General features: G+C 36.5%; 1 protein-coding gene across 3 annotated transcripts in view; it reads right to left on the bottom strand.

Moving 5' to 3' along the window:
* LOC150107619 (uncharacterized) overlaps nt 1-23,133 on the bottom strand; it is a 125,455-nt gene that overhangs the window by 5,691 nt on the left and 96,631 nt on the right. The window lies entirely within an intron of this gene.

Genomic DNA, 23,133 nt, shown 5'->3' with positions numbered 1-23,133 from the left:
ACGTAGTGCCAGTTTGAGGCAACTCGTGATAAAGGTGGTTTAAGCTCCGATCACTTTCCTTAGTATATTTTTCCTCTAATGTGAAGCACATCCCCTTGCGGAGATGTATGATGCTATGAATTAAAGGCAATGGTCACTACCCAGACAGGTTTCGACCTTTGTATAAGTGAAGCGGGCTCTAAAAATAAGACGATCCCGAAAGATTGCCCAACTCAGCGTTGTTCCACTCAGTGACAGGCTCATCCCATCACCGAGAAGAACTCAGCATTGGCTCTACCCAGTGGCAGGCTCACCCCACCACCAAACCAAGCAGAGCCTCTCAAATCAAAGCCAGAGACGCACTGGTATCGACCTTTTTGAGGTCTCGTCAGTGGAAGCCAGACCTGACGATGCCAAGATTCCTTATCCTTATAGTCCTTATAAGGACTGCTTTAAAGGGGAGAAGCAAGAATGCTTTTCATCTTCCCCGTTATCTGTAGAGGTCAGTGTAGGGATAAGGTGTTATTGAGCTATTAAAGCTCTGATCATGGCAGGAGGGTAATAGCAATAGCCGAGCCTCAGTTAGAACTTCATTGCCTATAGCATTGCCATCCATTACCAAGGTTATCCTTATAAGGACTGGCTTAAAGGGGCGAAGCAAGAATGCTTTTCATCTTCCCCGTTATCTGTAGAGGACAGTGTAGGGATAAGGTGTTATTGAGCTATTAAAGCTCTGATCATGGCAGGAGGGTAACAGCAATAGCCGAGCCTCAGTTAGAACTTCACTGGCTACAGCATTGCCATCCGTTACTCTCCAAGGGTATTGGATGGAATGAATCAATCACCCCAATGCCAAGGTTGAAGTAATGCAGAGTTTATGAATTTTACCTAAACAAGTTGCCACAAGGTGCTTTGATATTATTAAATAAAATCTCAGGATGAGAGATAGATGTAGAAAATTTTGTAACTTGGGTATATTATTTATTAAAGATACCAAGTAATTTTATATAAACTTGGTATCTTGAATACATAATATACCCAAGTTAAAAAACTTTCTATATATATATATATCCTTTGCTGTACTCTCTTTAATTGTTTTTCACGTTGTGGTTTATTAACCAAGATACTCAATAACACTCCTAAGTAGAAAACGAGATAGTATGAGTATTCCCTTGGATTTACAAGGGACTCCATGATAATATTTAGATTTAATAGTAATGCTAGACGAAGGGTGATAAAGATTTCCAAAATTCTTATGAAATAAAAAAAGTTACTGATGATCTAAATCTATCAAAATACAATATAACTAATCTTTCTTTTCACACATTTTCTTAAAATAAAAAATACAAATCAATAACAATGTCCAATCTGCCTACCAGGGATAGAAAGGCAGTTCCCATCATTTGCTAATGGATAAATAATTATTTATTTTATTAATTCACCAATATTTATAGTCTTCTTCGAAACGAACATTCTACGAATATCTAGGAATGAACAGGTGTGCTCTCTATCTGGTCCATAACAATCAAAAGAAATAGACCATTACATATGTTGAAGTTCATTTTTGTCCCAACATTTAGACTTGCCTGTATAGAATGCCAGTTCAATATCAAATATCTTGCAAATATTCCCATGTAAAATCCATGTCGAAAAGGCAACTTTACATTACAGATCAGAACATTCCCGAAAAATGGGTAACTACTTCGAGACAGAAGTCACTTGATCCTCTTATCCCATTTTTCCCTGTCAGCAAGATCAACATGCACCACTATCATTCATTTATGAACTGTCATTCATATATAATTATCTATTTTATATAAACCATCACACGAGGTTAAAGACAGAGAAGGGAATGTCGTTACGGGATCGATTTTTTTAAGAGAAATCTCCCCTTTTAAAACGGATATTGGATATAGAGAACTCCGTATCAGCGGAAAGTTAAAAGACCCAACTATAAATGAACAACACGCACACAGAACGTTATGAACTTACTCATGATTCAGGATTAAAGTTAGCTTCAGGGTTAGTTTGATACAACGGCCATGAAGTCCATACGGGCAGGTACGGCACCATCTTATGAATCCAATATAAAGCTATTGGTTATAATAATCAGCTACCAATTGCGTGTGTTCTCACAGCCAGGTTTCCTGGATGCGGGACGAAAAACTCTGCCCCCCCCCCCCCTTCTTTTGAGACAGGCTAACTGACCTTCAGAGGAAAAGCCCTGGTAAAGGTTCTTCATGCCTAGATGGGATTCGAACCCAAGGCTTTCCAACCCAAGGGCATCGTTGAAACCGACGGAGCTATGAAGACTCTTGCTTCAGAATAATATTTGGAAATACCAATTATGATTAAAGAACAATAAACCTCGATGTGACATTCTCGAATACATATTCCCTGTGACAACCCTAAGAAATTTTGCATTCCTACCAAAATTACATTATTTCCTCTCAGAAAATTCAACATTTCCTTACGACCAACCTTCACTTTCTAAAGAAGTTGAAATTATTGCAAAAAAAAAAAAAAAAAAAAAAAAAAAAAAAAAACTTGAGCTATTGATTTGTATTTTTAAAATTTCCACGCCAAATTAAATGTTTAAATCTTTAAATGTGCAAATCTTTTAGAAAGCATTTAGTTCGCTTCTGTGATTCTTGCTGTAGTATGGCTTTGATGGTCTTAATCGTGACGTTATTTTTTCTTTTCAGATTTAGTTTTTTCTTCAATTATAGTTCGCATTTACAACTGAACTACAACAACTTTTTAATATATATCAGAGTCTCACGAGAGACTACATAACTTATACAACATTAATACTGTGTGTGAGCAAACAGGTTTATTAGGATGCGATTAGTTTATTATCAGAGCTTGATTTCATCAGTCCCCTTTAAGGACATTCAAAAACATCCGTGTGGAAACACTATGTACTTGGTCAACCAGGATGACAAGTAATGACCACTTTAGGGAAGGGGGAGGGGGAGGAAAGTACTAACATATGACATTTCAAAATAACGTATATGGGAATATTAACAACAAATAGTTGATTAAGAAACTACTTGATATCACCAAAATGAAGACCACAGACCTAAAGTGACTGGTTTTCATGAATCACTTTCGTCAAGTTTTCTCCATTTTTTCCTAATTTTTTTAACGGCAACAGAAAAAAAAAAGAATACAAATGGAAGCTGTATAATGAAATATTTTACAATTAGCAAAGAAGCTATGGTTAGCTAATTATATTTTACTCTTTTTTTTTCAAAGTAAAAAGTTGGCATTCTTAGAGGGGAAAAACACAGAATTTCTTTGATCATTAACTATTTCTGAATAATGAACATAGCAACAAAAGAAATGAAAGAGGAATTTGATATTTGTTATCATATTTTACAGTTATGATGCAGCATGCAGCAAGTCTTTATAAGTGATGTATGATGGGAAGAAGGAATGAAAATGCAAATCGATCGGGAAGATCTGATTGCATGTGGGAAAAAGACAATAAATTAAAAGGCCACAATATGATCGTGAAATGAAATTTCTCATTAATTACCAATGAATGTTTCTCGTCCTTGTTTGTTGCAACATATCGCAGTTATAGCTGCGGATGAACAAATCCCTAACCCCTGGTACTTTTCATTATAATGAAAAGTACCAGGGGTTAGGGGCACCTAATGAAAAGTACAACTGAAAATGACAAAGTAAAGCTATCTTGAATAATTTTAATATGAATCCAAACAGATTTCATTCTAGATATGTAACGATTGATGAGACCTAAGGCATCATTTTGTTCTCGAGGTTCAGTTATAAAAGAGTAATGCAAACTTCCATCTCCAAGTCTTAGGAAAATTCTACAACAAGCGTTGATTTAATGACTACACCGTATTTTGGGATGTTGAAAGAATTTTCAACGATTACTTAAACAAGAAGGTACTAGATAAAAAAAATAATAAGGGGGCGGCCAAATTGTAATCTAGAGATCAAATGGAATATTTTTTGAACAGCAGTCAATGAGCAGGATGGTGGGCGTACATCAGCAGATGGAGAATGGATACGCTAACCACTTGGCAACCAAAACAACGGGTAAATGTTTGTATTGTATGTTTATTTATTGTCATTCATAATATTCAAATTTTTCTCACATTTTTTCCAAACATTTTTCACTAAAATGGTCTAATATAAATCAAAATTAAGATTACTCAACAAATTTTAGCACTCATCAATACCAAATTTTATTATAATTCCTCTGGTCAGATTCGAATTGTTATATGCGTACATCTTTGCTTGTCTATACATAATGCATTCATGTTTTTATAACTAATACTTTTTTAAAACTTCTAACACAGAAGAAGACTAGTAGAATAAATAAAAAGAAAAAAGAGAAAAAAAGGAGAAAACAACGGACAGTGAATTATTTCTTGAATCAATCAAACAGAAAATGTAAAAAAAAAAAGTATAAAACTGGATTTTTGATAAATAAAAAAGAAAAGTGTGTTATTCAATCAATATAGAGGCACAATTCAGTATTTTATTATTATTATTATTATTATTATTATTATTATTATTATTATTATTATTACTATATAACAGCAATCAGTGTAAGATGACTACCGAGAACATAAAGCTGTATCGAATTTTGAAACACTTGAATTAGTGTTGCCTTACAATAAGATTGTCTTGAAAAATAAGTTTATTTTTATGTCTTATTATTATTTATTTTATTTGTTTATTATTAATTTTTTAGATAGAAGATCACGAAATTTTGATTTCCCATAATCTGTTTACGTCATCTGTTCGTGTTTAACACAGCGTGTTTAACTTCAATTAAATGCAGTTTAATATGGTGTATAATTTTTACATTTGTCATTTTAAAAAAAAAAAACTGCTTCAAAGTACTCGAGATACAACCTCAAGGAAGCCTAAGAGCCAAATACTTAACAGAAGAAACAAAATAGGAATATTTATGAGATATGAATAATTTAGCGTCCGTTCACTCATGCTTGATTCTAGTTAGGAAATAATCAAATTTCTATTGCTAAATATTCAATCAGACAACGTTTTTTACTCTACATTTTCTAAATAAATTCCAGTAGATTTTTTATTTAGAATTTTCTAAAGATGAAGTTCAAAAATTCTAAATGCAATATATAGTTGTATAATTCCAAGAGATTCTACGAAAACATACTATTAAAAAAAAAAGAAAGCTAATTTTCATCTATCCGGAAGGTGTTTTTTTATAATCTATTTATCATTAGTATCTTTCTTTACGAACAGGTGGTACGACGTACTGCTTTCTGTCTCTAATCTGGTATCAAGGCCAATGGGGCAACGGAAAAAAAAATCTCCCCGCAAGTAGTGTGTTAAAAAGGGTTCTTCAGGATTGTCATTCTTCATGTTATTAATTCAACTACATTATATAAATATATTTCACTATTATGTACAAATAATATCGTGAAGTATATCAAATAACTACACTTTAACGGTGTATAATGAAAAATGCTTATTCCTCTACCAATCTTATCTCAAAAAATGGCTTCGTTTAGTACATTTTTTTTTTTTTTTTTGAAAAATGTTTGAGCTTAAAAAGGGAAGGACACTGGCTTAGATTAGTTTTTAGAGTTTGAAAATTTGAAACTTAACGCTGCATGATAGTTCTTTGATGTGCAAAGTACTGGAAAGTCTTAATATACTTTCAGTTTTCAATAGCAATCTAGATTTTTTTTTTTTTTTTTTTGTGGACCCTATAGCTGTACATTTATTACAACACCGTTTGTGTAATGTTTTTGTCATACGTTCTTTTTTGGGGGGGACATTTTTGTATTACAAGCTCTTCCGATTCGACTGATTGAACTGTACCATAAACACATTCAAATAATCATATCAACATGATCGGTGCTAATTGTTTTCTTATTTATCGATATATTAATATTATCATTCCCAACTTACGATAACTAACATTAATTAACAAACCACTTCCAACCGATGTTCTTCTTAAAATTTTCCAAATAATGATATGGGTCATTCCATAATGTTTTCCACCACCCTAACCTTAAAAAGTAAACTCCTTTTATCATTATTAAAAAAAAATTATTATAACCTCTCATTCGACAGCTAATTATCAGTAATATTCATTATACTCAATGATTGTTACAAATTAGTTATTCTATTAGATTTTGAGACTGCGCATTATAAGCAAGATTCTGTATTTGGGTGGACAAATGTTGCTGAACGCCTATTTATCTCAAATCCAAATATGAGATAGAGAAATCAATATTTAATCTAATATTTGTCATATATTAAGTTTGACAATGCATAGTCTTTGATTCAGTTTACACTTTAGTACGGTTTTAGGTTTACTAGTAGCAGGTTAGTAAAATAAAATTAACCTCGATGTCACTCATCTCAAGGATATGGTTTGTTAGTCTCTTGAATTAAACGCTACGTTTTGGTTTCGGGTGAATCATCAGTAACACTGCTTTCTTCAATGTTTTTTTTTTTTTTCTTTTCGCAAACTGATTCATATAATAAGTCGGTAATGCATTCATAGCGCTTAGACACGTGTAACTAAAGCTTGACGTTGTGTGACTTACTTAAGAATATGAAAAAAAAAAAAGAAAGAAAGAAAGAAAAAATTCAGTACCGTTCACTTAGAATGAGATAATTTTTGAATTAAAAAAACATATTTCATAATTCAGTGCTCCTATATGAGGTTGAATGCTACTGTTGAAGATAAAAAACAAAACAAAACGAGTCTATGTTGTATATTTAGTGAACGTTTAGATCCGAAGTGCAGTTAATTTTAGTTCCTCAAATTAACTCACATCAACACGTAAGCGTATTATTATTCTTTATTCGATATTACATTATATTTTATTATTATTGATCCTAATGTCTACATTACTTAGTTTAAATTTTCCATATGCCTTTAATTGCTTTACATTTTATCATTATCTATACCGTTTGACTTTTGCATCGCTAAATTGTACATTCCTTTTTTGCATTTGTAAAAATCCTTTTATATTTTGTTGAAATTTATTTAAACATGTCCAGTAAGTTTCCCATAATACATATGAAATATGCATATATATGAATATGACTGAAGCTTCAATTCAACAAATGTTGATTAATATCTTTCGTAAAGTCCAATTTAAAAAAGTTCTCAGCTAACTTTGAAGGAGAAAAAAGTTGTAAGTTATCTTTTCTGTAAGCACGTGTATAAACCTGTAGGTAAAAGCCCTTCACTCACGTGTAGCAATTAGTGTTTGGTTGATGCAGAAAGAAACTAGATTATTACAATTTAAATGTTGGCATTTACCACTGGAATAAAGCAAGTCCTGCTCTATACGTCAACTTTATGTAACAGTTCGACTCCTCAAACCACAGTAAACTAGAACAGTGGCCCCGCTGTGCCGGATGTTGCTACGGTCAACGCCCAACTAAATACGGAAGCGTCAGAGTGTGTGTAGAGGAATGTTGCTGTGCTGAGCCTATTTCAAGCTACTGGTGGAGCGAGACACAGATCACAAGACAACGGGCTGCTCTGCCCTAGGGCTAAAGCAGGTCAGGTGCTTTGGATATTCAGAGAGAGAGAGAGAGAGAGAGAGAGAGAGAGAAAGAAAGACCACTGTTTTAAACATCTCTACCAGATTAACACCAGGAGGAAGTACCTTCCTCCTTTTGAGACAGAAAGCCTTCTGATAACGCCTTTTTCACCATTTCCTGGATGCAGATGTTATTTCTGTATGCTAGAGCAACTTAATGATCTCTTGTTGGGGTCTCGAGGAGGGGGGGGGGTTACCACAGCTGTTAACATACATCTGCTTGTCCCGTCCCTCAGCGACATTAATATAACCAACAAGGTCCTCTTACATCATAACCTACAAATAATTTTTACAACGATACCACATTCTACTGTTCTGTCCTATTTAGATATAAATAATTCCAAATGTCTGGTTGCTAAATAAAGAGCTATAAAAAGAGCATTAGTTGTTGCACAATCATAATATTTCCTATCTTAACCATTTTCATTTTCAAAAGCTGTTTTTTAGTCGATTTCTCCTATTAGCCTACTGTTATGACACTACGAGTGTAGTACAATATCTAGTTGACGAACAGTTTATTTTTATTTCCAGAAATATTCTATAATTGTATGTTTACATACGCTACGTAAACAGGTTTACGCGTTCTAAATGCATATTTACACAGTTTGTACACACATTTGTGCGTTACACACACACACATATATGTTTATACAATAGAAGAGATTGAGTTACCGTTTCTGTGTCACATACGTTTTATTTCTAAAAGACTAGGTAATAAATAAACTTCAGTTTAATTCAATTTAAGTCTGCGTCATTTGTTCCCAATTTATTGGTATTTGCAGAGCGCTTGATCTTCAGCGAACAGAAGAGATTGGGTAAGCACTGTAAAAATAAGCTACATTCACCTTTGCCTTTATCAATAACATATCTGTGTCAAAAACCAGCAGTTGAAATAATAATATATTTTGTAATAGCGTAAATACGCGATGGTTATGAAAGTGATGGAACTAAGACCAGAGGATGTCGGTATTCATAAACTTATAAAGTAAATACCAAAGTGAGAAAGTGTTTTTTATATTTATTTATTTCATCTATATAAATAGTGATTAATAGTGATCTTTTTTCATACGGGGAATGCTTAGGATAGCTCAATTAAACGTGCTTACTTTGCTAAGACGCAACCTCTAGACCCAAACATCAACACAACTCATTGTTTGATTAGGCAATTCCCACAGCTTCTGTGTAAAGAAAGGTCGTAAAAGCACACAGGTTCTGCTTGTCGATGTCTTACAGGTCAGTCAAGGGTCAATGTCGATATTAAAACTACGCCTCAGGGGTACTTGCACAGGATGACCAGACAGGTTAATTTCCATAGCCCAACAGGAATCCTTCCTCACTATGTTGGAGGTGACTTTTGTCAGAGGATGTTAGCAAATACGAGATATGAACACGAAATTATACTGCTGTCCACTGAGCGTTTTAATATAGCTTTCATTCCCATAATTGCTTTGGGCGATTGGATGTTCTTAACTAGTACTTTGTGATGTGCAAAGGTCGTGGACTCCGAATGGTTTGCAGTTCTTAGGAGACTCTAAGAGAAGGCAGCTGTTTGTAATCGCGTCTTATCAAACAAACTACTCTGAGGATGTTTGATCATTCAGAAATGCAAGAATGCCAAAAAATGCATATATGCCGTAGAGCAAATTATTATCTGAGATTTGATGGATCCTCCGTTTCAGAATGAAAGCCTATAAAAGACACAAAAAAAGAATGATGAAGATACTGAAGTGTTAGCTAATACGGCTTTCCAGTCATCCTCCCTATCGTCTACCAATATTATTACAGGATTTGCAAATCATATGGACAACTGAGTAGAGGAGTATTCCTTCAAACGCCTGTGAATATCTTTGAATTTGTGTGCCACTGTGAATTATTACACGAAGATAGTTTAAAATCTAAGGATTATGCTAATACAATTGTGTCCTAAAACCTAACAATAAATGCGTATTTCCATAGCCCAACAGGAATCCTTCCTCACTATGTTGGAGGTATTTAGAAATAGAAGAAATTTAGAAAAATATTAGAAAAACCCTTTAATTAAAAATAAAATTATTTTTAAATAAATAAATATAAAAAATTCATTATTTTCTTTAAAAGTTTTGAAATATTAAAGATAATAACAATTAAGTATTATACACCAAATTATTTATTAGATTCATAATAAATATTAAGGAAAGAGTTGACTATGCACACCAGGTTTACCACAGTGTCATATTGCTACGCGCGCAAGCATATGCACGTCATGGTGAGATGCGAGAGGTTCGATATGCCCTAAAGGACCATCGTAATCAACTGTGGAATAACAAAATTCTCCAATTAAACACAGAGGATAAATCATTATGGAAAATGATGAAATCACCCCGTTCAAAGCGTTTTACATTTCCTCCAATCCAAGGTGAATCTAATGTTGCCTACAACGACGAGGAAAAAGATGAGCATTTGCTGACAGTTTAGAAAAACAATGCAGCCCCAATTATATCAATATAGATATAAATTTCATAAGTAAAATTCACACTCAAGTGCGTAAAATAACTCAAAATGCCTCAATCCAATCCAATAACAAATCCGTGTCACCAACAGAAGTATATGAGATTTTAAGAAAACTAAATAACAAAAAGGCTTCGGGTCCAGATGGAATAACAAACAAGGCACTCAAGTTACTTCCTCGCAAAGGGGTTATGCATCTAGTAGCCATCATTAATGCCATCCGGCTAAATTATTACCCACAGCGATGGAAAATTGCCGACGTTTTCCTAATACCCAAACCTGGAAAAAATACACAGTTTCCTGAAAATTACAGACCAATCAGCCTTCTTTCATGCATAGGTAAGATAGCCGAACGTGCTATTCTCACACGGATTCAAGAGGCAACAGATATCAACCATATAATTCAAGATGAACAATTCGGCTTTAGGAAATACCACTCCACAACGCTACAAATTTACAGAGTTATCGAACATATAACCCAAGGGTATGAATGGCACCAACACTCTGGCGCAGTTTTCTTAGACATCGCTCAGGCATTTGATAGAGTGTGGCATCATGGACTAATTTTTAAATTACACGAAGTTGGTATTCCATTGCCACTAGTTCTACTTATCAAATCATATCTACATAATAGAAAATTTAAAATAAAACTCAACGGTATCAGATCCACAGAGAGGAGAATCACGGCCGGAGTCCCTCAAGGCTCTCTGCTATCTCCCCTACTCTTCTCCATATACATGGCAGATCTCCCCAAACTGTCTCCAGCTATCACCGCTCTGTATGCCGACGATACAATCATTATAGCCAGATCCCTCCGTCCACACCTGGCCACAATCAAGCTGCAGAGAGCAGTCAATGAATTGGAGGATTGGTACACCAAGTGGCGTATCGCAATTAATCCAAACAAAAGCTCTGCAGTTCTTTTCACTAGACGTAAAGCAGAACCGAATACAAGCATACAAATGTTTGGTAAAATCATCCCTTGTCATTCCTTGGCGCAATTCTACCAAATATCTGGGAATTCATCTTGATAGACGTCTAAACTTCAAGTCACATATGGATAGTGTTGCCACTAAGGCAAGTCAGACTATAGCACAGCTATATCCACTTTTGAATAAGAACAGCTTCCTAAGCATAAACAACAAAATCCTCCTTTTCAAATCGGTAATCAGACCGCAACTAACTTACGCCTCTCCAACGTGGGGTCGCACGACCAAAAGCAACATCAACAGACTTCAGATAATACAGAATAAATGTCTAAGAATGGCATTCAATGCCCCATGGTTCATCAGAAACATCCAGTTACATCAAGAAGCCAATCTTCCAGATATTAAGACCTACATGACAAGCATTGCGGAGAAATTCTTCACAATCACTGATAATCACCCAAATCAGCTAGTTCGACAGGCAGCGGACTATAAGCCCTCAGATCGTTTCAAACATAAAAAACCGAAATCCGCCATCGCAAGAGAAAGCTGATACAGCCTCAATGCTCACAATGAGCGGGTAAATTACCCACAATAATCTCATCACCCACAATCTAAAATCCAGATGAAGGGATAAAGAGTCAAGGACTCAGTCCATCAACCAATTAAGTTCAAAGTTCAAAGTTCAAGGCACACTGAAAATTTTTAAAAATACAAATTTTATTATCTTTCAAGATACTAAGATAAGATACTAATTTGGAGAGACAAATCAAATCAAATAAATAAAACAAGCTTCAATTTATTCCGCCAATAGATAATCCCGAAATCCTGTTCTAGAAATCAAACACAGAACTTTTTTTCTTTTTTTTTTTTCAAGCCACTTTAGGACTGAAATAAGCAGTGAGGTGGTCTGATACCGGGTGAAGAAATTCGTCTGCCTCCTAAAGTGATAGTTGAATTTCAATATTACTGAGTTTGAATTTCATGTGTATTGAAGATCACGAATAAAAAAAAAATGTGTGCATGTCGGACAGATCTATACTTTACCTGAGAGACTTCGGTGAATGTCGTTTCTTGGACTACAGTATATAAGATAATAATAATAATAATAATAATAATAATAATAATAATAATAATAATAATAATAATAATAATAATAATAATATAAAAAAAGGGAGGGAGTGCTGCTTTTAGTTGCAATAATAAGCAGCAAGATTAAAAAGATAAGATTCTCATCTCTAATAGGCAGGTACAGATGGAGTTGAAGGCTTTAGACAGTTTCATTTCTTAGGTAGGGTAGCTGTCACTGATATTGTTATTTTCCTACTTTAGAAAACTAAATATTTGGCAATAATTAAGAAAAACCGTTTGAGCAGCAAATGTCGATTTTTTTTCTGTTTTTATTAGAAAGTGTTTGTAAAATTATATAAAAAGGAATGAGCGGAACGTGTTAAATATTGAAAATATACCATTTCAACCAGTACAACTGTTTTTATGTTTAAAAAGGCCGAAAGCTTTTTATGATGACTGATGTGATGGCAAAAGTGACATCGTACTAAACGATCTTTCACTCTTGAAACAAAGCCAACATAACGAAAGTTGGCAGGTTAGGCCACACTTAACAATTTGAGGAGTCAAATTCTGTCACCCCCCGCAATCTTAACTTCTGAATTGATAGAGAAACTATAAAAAATTAGTTTTCCTGCTACGATCAGAAGAGAAAAATTATATTAAGAAGAGATCTTGATTGGTTGTAACGGGAGCATAGTTATATCTTGGTTAAGTGATTCATTGGGGGGGGGGGGGAAGAATACCACGAGGAGAAGAGGTAAACTCCTCCAGCATTCTGGATCAATTGACTTACATATGAGGAATCAAAAGCGTTTTCAATTGAAGGAAGCGAAAGGGAGTAGGTAATGGGTAAACAGCCTGGGGGCTGCAGTGGGAACTGTGCGCGGTGCGAGCCCACCCTAACTTCTTGTTAATAAGAGATAATTGTCGTAGAATGATACGTTGAGAAAAACAGTAAACTTAGGTGGACGAACCATACGTTATATTTTTACTTAATACTGATCAAAGAATTGGACGTAAACTTTTGTCCGTACAAATAAATACTGACAGTAATAGCGTAATCCTTATAATAGTATATCGATGCTTTTCAAAATTCTTCTTAAAAAATTTTGAATTGTAACAGTGTGTGTGTGTGTGTGTGTGTGTGTCAATAAAAGAAATCACTCGGTAATGCTATTTCAAAACTACATTAAACCTCTTTGACATTTCTGGGTAATAGGAATGAGGAAACAGTGCTCTAAACTTTCCTAAAAAGTACTTAGAAGGGATTATTTCAAATTATATTACAAGAATAGAAGTTTCTTCATATTTTCCTTATAAATTACCTTGAGCAGCAATCATAATAAATACTGAAAATATTTGTAATCCACAGATTAGACACCATGATAGAGAAGTGTAAGAAGGAAAATGCGCCATTTCTATTACAGAAATAAATTTTCTTGATACACTTCAACACTTTCAATAATGTCGATAATTAATCACGAAGAGAACGGGATTTTATGCAATTTTGCAAATCAATGGCACGCGTAGATTATTGCGATTCTGCAGCGAACTAGTCATAGTCATAACAGTATACGAGTAATGATAATAGTTTCAGAAAATAATTTAAGTAAGTAAATATATACAGATCGTGGCAAATGCTTGCAGTTCTTATTGTGTTCGCCGAAAGGTAATCTTCCAGTTTCAGACAATGGCACTGTTGTCAATCTGGAAATAATCGCTCATCAATACTTCATCCGCAGTATTCGCAAATAAACTTTGAAGTTTGGTTGTTTCTGTAGATTAATGACAAAAGGCACTCAAATATTATTCTCTCTCTCTCTCTCTTCAAAATCTTTAATCGATGAAGTATATGTGGACCATTGCATTGTGCTATTTCCTTGAAATTTTATCGCCCCATCTGTCATATAAAAGGCAAACTCTAGAACAAATCACAAATCTCAAGTTCTAGCTGGGAAAATAAATAAATAAATAAAATACAGCTAGTGATGTTAAAGGAAAAATTGAGGTCACCTTCTTGTAACTTTTGTCATTCCAATATTTCTCTTAACATCTCTATAGCTTTATTTTTTCACTTATAATTTGAGCTTTGATTTGTTCAATAGTTTTCGGTCTCGCATTCATCCCATCCCATCACGTCACTGTTACCCTGAACCGTACCCTACAATCATTTTTTGAAGTCGTCAAATTAAGTCCCTTTCCGATATACACTGAGTGGTCACTTTATTAAGAACACCTCCCCACTTAGGAAAATAGACCGTTCCTAAAGACGTTGAGTCATGTGGCTGAGGTTTGCTGCATAAACCAGGCAGACAAGTATCCAACGGTTCTCTCTTCCTCTCTCTCTCTCTCTCTCTCTCTCTGTGTGTGTGTGTGTGTGTGTGTGTGTGTGTGTGTGTGTGTGTGTGTGTGTGTGTGTGTGTGTGTGTGTGTGTGTGTGTGTGTGTGTGTGTGTGTGTGTGTGTGTGTGTGTGTGTGTGTGTGTGATGCATCAGAATGGATCGGAATGGATAAAGACGTGACTCTGAGCGTGGTATGATTATTGGTGCTAGACGTGCTGTTGCTATTATCTCACAAATATCTACTTTTCTAGGCTTTTCACTCACAACAGTTTTTAGGGTGTATCAGGAGTGGGATAATAACCAGACACCTTCAAGCTAATCGCAGTCTTGTGGACTGATACAGCTCAAGGTCAAAGAAGAATGGCAAGGATTGTGAAACAGGCCACAGCCAGTCAAAACATAGCTCAGTACAACAGTGATGGTCAGAACATCATCTCGGAGCGAACAGTTCGTCGCACACTGTCACAAATGGAATACAAGAGCAGACGACCACTCCGGATCCAAATGCTGTCAGCTAAGAATAGAACGATACAGCATCGGTTGGCACGCGATCACCAACACTGGACAGCTGACGACTAGAAAAGTGTCTGGTCTGACGAGTCGTGGTTTATACTCTATCATGCTTATGGGTGTCAACAACGTGAGGCATGGACTTTCCTACCGAGTAACAACAAATCAGACTGGTGGCAGGGATAGTGTGGGGAAGATTTTCCTGGTACCGTCAGATCCCCTGATACCAGCTGAACACTGCCTGAATACCACAGGCTATCTTAACATCGTTGCCGATCATATTCACCCATTCATGGCTGCAGTTTATCCATTGTCAAATGGGTACTTTCAACAAGACAGTGGCATGCCACAAAGCCCGTGGCATGTTGAGGTGGTTCAAGGAACATGACAGCTAATTTCCTTTACTTCGGTGACTAGCTCAGACTCAACTCAAAAGCGCATCTCTAGGACGAATTGTAACGAGCAGTTCGCAGCAGCAACGTGCTACCATCCAATCTGCAACAATTGGGAAATGTTCCATTGTGACAGCATGGACAAACCTCCCAAAGGAACGTTTTAGACACTCAGTTGGATTAATTTAATTTTTTTATTAAATTAAATATAAGAGAAAATATGACAATGCATCTTTATAGCTTGAAGACGTTCTAGTGAGACTTGGTATATTATGCTCCTTCTGTGTAGTACGGGCACATTTTTACAAAGTCTAAATGCATACGTCGAGCTAGTTGGAATGTTTTGGGTTAAATCTTATTCGTAAAATTAATATTGGTGAATAAAAAAAAAGTACTGAATAACTACAATATGTGTTATGGAGTAAACGAGTTTATTAAGAAAGAAATATATGTTTACACCTGATGATATGTACATTCAAAACTATCGATGAAATATTGGTCGAATAAAGCATTAAACGGTAGATTACGCGCTCTTAATAGAAACCTTGTCTTTCAAGACAGGTTTCGTAGCGCATGTAAAGGTTTTCTGTCACCTTGGAGAATAAGGATTGGGGTATCTGCTGGACATATTGTGTAATTTTATCCCTTAGTTCATCAAGGTTTGAAGGCTGGTCATGATGGAATACTCATTTATTCAACATACCCGAGACGAAGGCATCAAGTGACGTGAGATTAGGAGAACGCGAAGGATACGGGAATTCTGTGAACCTCGAAATGAGCCTCCCGGGGAAGTGTTCTGATAAATAGGCTCTAAAATCACGTGATGTGTAATAGGTTGCTCCGTGCTGTTGGAATGCCTGTGCACAAAATGAAATATTTTTTGTACGACGCATCCTATGCAGCTGGGTTCACTAACAAAATTCTCGATGCATCGTTCGTCATTCATGGTCACGGTTATACACCCTCTTCAATGAAGTAGGGCCCAATTATGCTATAGCCGGATATTGCATATCACGCGGTAACCTCGCTGTGAAGAGGTTTCTCTTGGACGAGAATCCAAAAACCTTTAGGTTCGTATGTTTACCTGACCGCTTAGATGGAAATGCGCTTCGTCCGAGAACCAGACATTATGGAGAGAGGATCTTCATGGACACTGACCGACAAGCGTACACAGTATTCCTGCCGTGCAGCGTAATCCGTTGTTGTTAAACCTGACCCATCTGAATGACGTAAGAAACGGCACCCAGCTCCTTAACGTTTCTTTGTAGTAGACACCTCGGTTATCCCAAGTTTTACCTCTGTTCGGCGTTGATTGCATTTCGGAGACTGTAACACTTACTCCAACAGACATCGGTGATTCTCATTTCTGTTAACAGTTCGTGGTCTCCACAGGATGCCTTTTGCATTGCGGCAGAATACTCCAGGTACGTCGGAACCTCTCGGTTAAGGCAACGATGACACTATTTGCTTGGAACACGCTTACGGAAACAATGAACAAACTGCAGACAAACATGTCATAGGGTTGAACCATTTGCTCTACCAACTCCGTATGAACGAAAATAGTGCTCAACAATAAACGTCATTTCTTCCAACGTCAACACCATTGCTACAGCTAAATTTAATGTGCATGCAGTCGAACAGCATATTTCATATGTGTACTGAAGGGAGAGTTGAAGTTCAGTACTGTTTTTTTATTTTGTGTCATACCGTATTATTAAACCATTAAATGCATTGCCAAATGGAGAGGAAGGAAGGCAATGATTCGCTAATTGTTGTCCGGACCTAACTTGTCGTGTGACTGGGGTACGCTGGTGTGTGTGTGTGTGTGTGTGTGTGTGTGTGTGTGTGTGTGTGTGTGTGTGTGTGTGTGTGTGTGTGTGTGTGTGTGTGTGTGTGTGTGTGTGTTCATTTCTCCCCATGGAAGAGGACCCAGAGGTAGTTACAATACCAAGGTTTGGTTTATTTAGATGACTTAGACTATGAGTCCAGCGTATTATGTCTGTTTATTATATGTATTCTTATGGCCGGTTGAGTGCTTTGCGGGATGAAAAAATCCAAGTTTCCGGGAGGGAAAAAACTCTTTCAACCTTCGTATGAGACCTAACTCACCTTCGGTTGAATAAATTTGATAAAGATTCTTCGTGTCCTAGGCCGGAAAGACCTGGATTCGAAAATCCAGGTCTTTCCCGATGGGACCTGTGTTGGATATTAAGCTAATTATTATTATTATTATTTGACACCTCCAGGGAGTCCAAAGACTCATCGACGGAGAGTGTGCCAATAGCATGGAACGATTGAATTCCTTCCAACTACTAACCGCGCTCAAACTTGCTTAACTTATAAAATAACTTAACTAATAAAAACAGATACTACACTTTTCACTTCTCGGCCTTTTTGGCTAAGAGCAAAGTGTAGTAATTATTCCAATTATAATAAGAATATGATATTCCCATAATAGTAATAATAATAATTTTATAGAAATTTTGAAACTTTTATTAAAGTTTAGGTTAAATCATATATTTAATTTTTTTATATTTGTTTTTTTTTTAGATCTATATATGTATATACATTGAAAATAATTTAAATACACCATTTAAATTATTATATAAAATGAAATAATAAGCACAAACTTAATGTTACACAGTGAGTGTTTGTTTTCTTTGGCTTCTGTTTCTTATTCATCTCCAGAAGTACTACCGTCACGATGAAAGACGTTAATAATAATATCGACTTGATTTGATATTAGAAATAGCAAATAAGGAATAAAAAATGTGTAAAATTAGAATCCTCAAATTTTGCCATTTTTTCGATTGTTTGAAACTTTTAAGGATTCCACTGCTATGAATCGGGACTGGCATGGACTATTGAAAACGACAGTAAGAGAAGAAATACTCAGACGATTGGATTTTTGCTCAAACAGCTGATATGAACCCGGTTTTCTAAACGATTTTCTAACTGTGCACGTCCACCAAGTTCAGTAAGACAAAAAAAAAAAAAAAAAAAGAAGAAGAAGAAAGGTTTATTTCCAGAAATTGCATTTCAGAGCCATGCTGATTGCATCACTTGCTCATTAACAGAAAATCAATAAGAAATTCGAATAAGAAACTCCAGAAAAAGAGGTACTCTCACCGAGAATTACTGTGTGTATACACTTCTACGTTACAACAGTGTTTGACTGTTTCTTTACAAAGCATCTTCTTATATATCAATCAACGCAGACATTCCAGACTTAGAAGTAAGTTGTCAATTTCCCTCTTTGATTTTGGTTTATAAGGCCTTCATTTTTTTTATTTGTTAAAAGGTAAATTTGTTAATTTTCTTAAAAAGACTATTTTTTACAAAGTCTATCGAATGTTTCTATGAACATGTACAATGGATTATTTGGGGATATTTAGAGGAGGAGACTAATAAAAAACATTATATCTATATCTATTTTACTGTATCGCATTATTCATTAATTAAAATGAATTTTACTTGCAGAAGCTGATTAACAAGATATTATTTATTAGTTTCGTGTTATTATTTAATAAAAAAATGAATTGTTTTTAAGAAATATGACATAACTATTTCACAACTCGACCAGGAAACTTTCTTTTTTTTTTTCTTCGTCTGTATATTGCTTTGATCTACAGAGGGGGTAAAACTGCAAAAACATGAGAGTTTTAAAACAGTATACTATAACTATATATTTATATTCGAATTCACGCAAGGCGATACTCATCAGCCAAAATATTCTGACCACCCGGCCTGTTTTACAGGCTCTTTTTTCTTCTTCTTTTTTCTATGTTCTACTTAAATGTTAATAAAACCATGTTCGACATTAATTTTAATACGCTTTTGTATTTACTTCATTATATGTGGTAAGGGCACATGTTTTGTGAAACTTTTGTTTCAGTATAATATATATGTGGGAAGGGGAGAGGGAGGTGGGGTTCATGCTTCGCACCTGTATCTTCCCCACTGCTGGATGATAATCTCACCTACTACAGGAGGGTTGGTCTTACTTCTCCCATAGTGACCCCACAGTGAGAAAGTGTATATATTATACAGGGTGGTCAAAATTCCACGTACAAACTTTGAGGGGAGGTAGAGAACATCAAAATCAACCATATTCACATAGGAAAGCATGACCGGAAACGTCACCCGAAAGTGATAGGTGGCGCTGCTCGCCAGCGCTCCAGGTGAGCAATTGGGGCTTCCTCATTCAAGCTTTAGAGGCTGTACGAAGAACATGAGTTGTTTTACGAAAGCTGAGATGGCAGACATGCACCTCGTTTACGGGTTAGCTGACGGTGATGGACAAGCCGCTGTACGAATGTATCGCGAAAGGTACCCAAACAGACGTGTACCGCATCACCAAATGTTTGCGTATTTGCATCAGAATTTGTGTGACTATGGATCATTCAGGGATCGCAGGCATGATAGTGGGAGGCTACGATCGACACGAAATCCCGCCATGGAAGAGGAGGTGTTGCATTCGATGGACAATAATCCAGAGACAAGCACACGTGCCGTTGCCTCTGCTATAGGAGTACTCGGTCCAGTGCATTGCGCGTTTTGCACGGAGTCCTTACACCCATTTCATCTGCAACGGGTCCAGTTACTGATGGCCGAAAATTATCTTCGACGTGTGGAATTCGCGCAGTGATTTCTGCAGAAAAGTGCCTTATACCCGGATTTTCCAACTTGTGTTTTGTGCACGGATGAAGCTTCATTTACCGCGAAGGGGTCTTCAATCACCACAATGCTCATGTGTGGGGGGCCCATGAGAATCCACACGCTGTGCGATCACATGCTGCACAACAACGCTTCGCCATTAATGTATGGGCAGGTATCGTCGCTGACTGTTTAGTCGGCCCATACCTGTTACCACCCCGACTGGACTCCCAGAAGTATCGGACCTTTCTGGAAGAAGTTCTGCCGGATTTACTGAACAATGTTCCAATGACTGTGCGTCAGCAGATGTAGTTCCAACACGACGGGGCTCCAGTCCATTTTGGCATTTCTGTGCGTCAGTGTTTGGACAGGTCCTTTGGGGCTCGACCCGTCGTGGTGGACCTGTCGCATGCTCCCCCCCTCCAAACTCACCTGATTTATTGAGCATTGATTTCTTTCTGTGGGGGACCCTTAAATCCATGGTGTACGAAACGCCTGTTGCCTCCAACATTGACCTCGTGGCAAGAATCGCCATCGCCGCTGCTAATATCCGGGAAACTCCAGGTATTTTCGAAAATGCACGGCAATCAATGCGTCGTCGGTGTCAGGCATGCATCACTGCTAATGGTCGTAACTTTGAGCACCTGACGTGAAACCATATTATGTATCCAACTACTATTGAACTGTTCAGTTACGCCTAATAAAGTTTTTTATACTACTTACTGCCTTGTGTTATTTCTGTATCTTTGTGGCCCTGTTAGTACTTCCGGTGGCGTTTCCGGTCATGCTTTCCTATGTGAATATGGTTGATTTTGATGTTCTCTATCTCCCTTCAAAGTTTGTACGTGGAATTTTGAACCACCCTGTGTGTGTGTGTGTGTGTGTGTGTGTGTGTGTGTGTGTGTGTGTGTGTGTGTGTGTGTGTGTGTGTGTGTGTGTGTGTGTGTGTGTGTGTGTGTGTGTTATTGAAATTAGGATTTATTCGGGATGCATATATTTATACTAGAACCCGAGAAAGTAAACAAAAACCTTTAATAAATCACGACTAGTTTCATCGGTGCTCCGACTTCTTCAGGTGAGAAAGAAAAAACATAAGACTTATAAAAATAACAAGGTAAAAAACATGGACTTTCCAGCTTAATAAAAAGAAGTAGAATAGTAACAGTCATATTTGAATAGGTGACCGCGTGCTACCGTTGGCATGAGTTGAATGTGTGCGACAGCTAATTTTAGTTTTTCACAGGAGTGCGCAGAAGAGATTCTGTAATTCTATAAGCGACTTCGTAGGGGGAGGGGGTTATGCCGTTGGTCCAGATTTTCATTTCGTGCATGAAATGAAAAGCTGCATAGAGCTCAAGTGGTGGAGGAATATCTTGAAACTAAAACTATCCAAAGACTGTCTTGGCACACACACACACACACATCATCATCATCATCATCAGACATAAATCGAACATGTGTGTGTGTGTCACAAAATCTTATAAATACCCTTATATCGAGCAGGTCTTGCTTAGACGGGATCAAACGCCGTACTGATGGTATGTGATATTATTTTCGAGCATACTATATTCAGTTTGGTCATGTGATATTTTTGGTAATTCTTACACCCCCCCCATGTAATGTCCCCTTATGTTCCATATTTTTCATTGTTTCCTCATTTCACCCTTGTTCTGAGCCTCCGTAGTTCAGTCGTTACCGACGAAGCACTTTGGGCGGAAAGACCTGCGTTTGATTCCCGTCAGTGACGTGAGAAACCTTACCTGGTCTCTTTCGACTAAAGGTGAGTTAGCCCGTCTCATACGGAGGTGGGAAGTTTTTTCACCTGGAAACTCGGATTTTTTGTCCCTGAGAACAGCTAAATCGGCCCGTGAACACACACAGATCTACAGTCAAAAAATACATACTTCATCCCTCATTAGAAGGGCTCAACCAGTCCTAAGGAAAGGTGAAGGGAACGGAGGAACCCCATACGAATAAAAAAAAAAAAAAAGTTCTATTGTGCATTACCACATCAAATCAATATCAAATTTTGTTCCGCATTATCGAGTAACTGCACGAGTTACACCACATTTTCTGTGTTTTGTAGTGTACCTACACATCAGCTCGCAGCAACAAATACATAAATAAAAATAATGCTAGTCCAACACTGAAAGCGCCAAATGGAGCATTGTCTCCTGCTTAAGCGCCAGTCGTACCCTCAGATCCTTGAAAAGGCCAAATCACTTCAAACTTTCGCATAGATAACCAAGTCAAAATCCTAAAATCCTTTCCACTATACTGGATAGTTTCACCACATTCCTTCAGCGTCTTTCGCAAGGATAATCTCAGAAAAATCTCTATGCAAACAAGTCTGTTTGCATAGAGATTGTTAACTGAGTATGTTTTTTAGCCAGCTTGCTTGTTAGGTGGGATGAAAAACCTGAGTTTCCGGATAGATAATATGCTGATCTGATAGCCTTCATTGATTCAGCTGAATTGAAACCAAACCAGACACCTGCTGTATCAGATTTCTTGTACATTACACAATTCTCGTAGTACTAAAATATTTCAAGTCTTCAAAATCTTTCAGATCCTAATGCATTAAACAGTGATCTCTTCATTTTCCTTTGGAAAACGAGGCCTTATGAACCTCAGAGCTATCAAAACGCAATTCTGTCTTATATTTTTTTCGCAGGAAAGATCATATCTCACTTCCCTTCCCCTTCACTTTGTACTGTCAACCTTGTACCTACATTTACCTTTCCTTACACGAACATATGCGACCATAACCTCTTCGGACTTCAAAAACTTCCAGTGTCCCTTTCTACTCAAAATATCGTTTCTCACTAGTAGATGTATGCACTTTTGCTATAGACAATTACACAGATGAGAAACGATACAAGTAACACTATATAATTTCTAAATAGGGTTATCTTTGGAATACTGCTCCCATATTTGGCATGGTAATAAAAAACAATAACAAAAAAAAACCTTCCCTAATTATGTTTAACGCTATCGAGAAGAGGGCAATTAGCTTAATTGATGACAGCTCTCCAGAAATTTGTTCTAATAACTTTCTCGTAGATGTTCTGTTTCTGGTTTGTGCCTTTCTAAGGGTCTTTTCATAAGTGCTACTTCACTGAATTGTCCACTCCCGTTCTTTTACTTTCCTCTAAATTTCCTCTTTTTTTTTTAAATTACT

This window comes from Typopeltis vanoorti, chromosome 4 (genome assembly GCF_054136105.1).
Source record: "Typopeltis vanoorti isolate ZY-2024b chromosome 4, IOZ_Tvanoo_1.0, whole genome shotgun sequence".
NCBI classification, from domain to species: Eukaryota; Metazoa; Arthropoda; class Arachnida; order Uropygi; family Thelyphonidae; genus Typopeltis; species Typopeltis vanoorti.
Note: the sequence above shows the minus strand (reverse complement) of the source record. Positions and strands in the feature narration are given on the sequence as shown.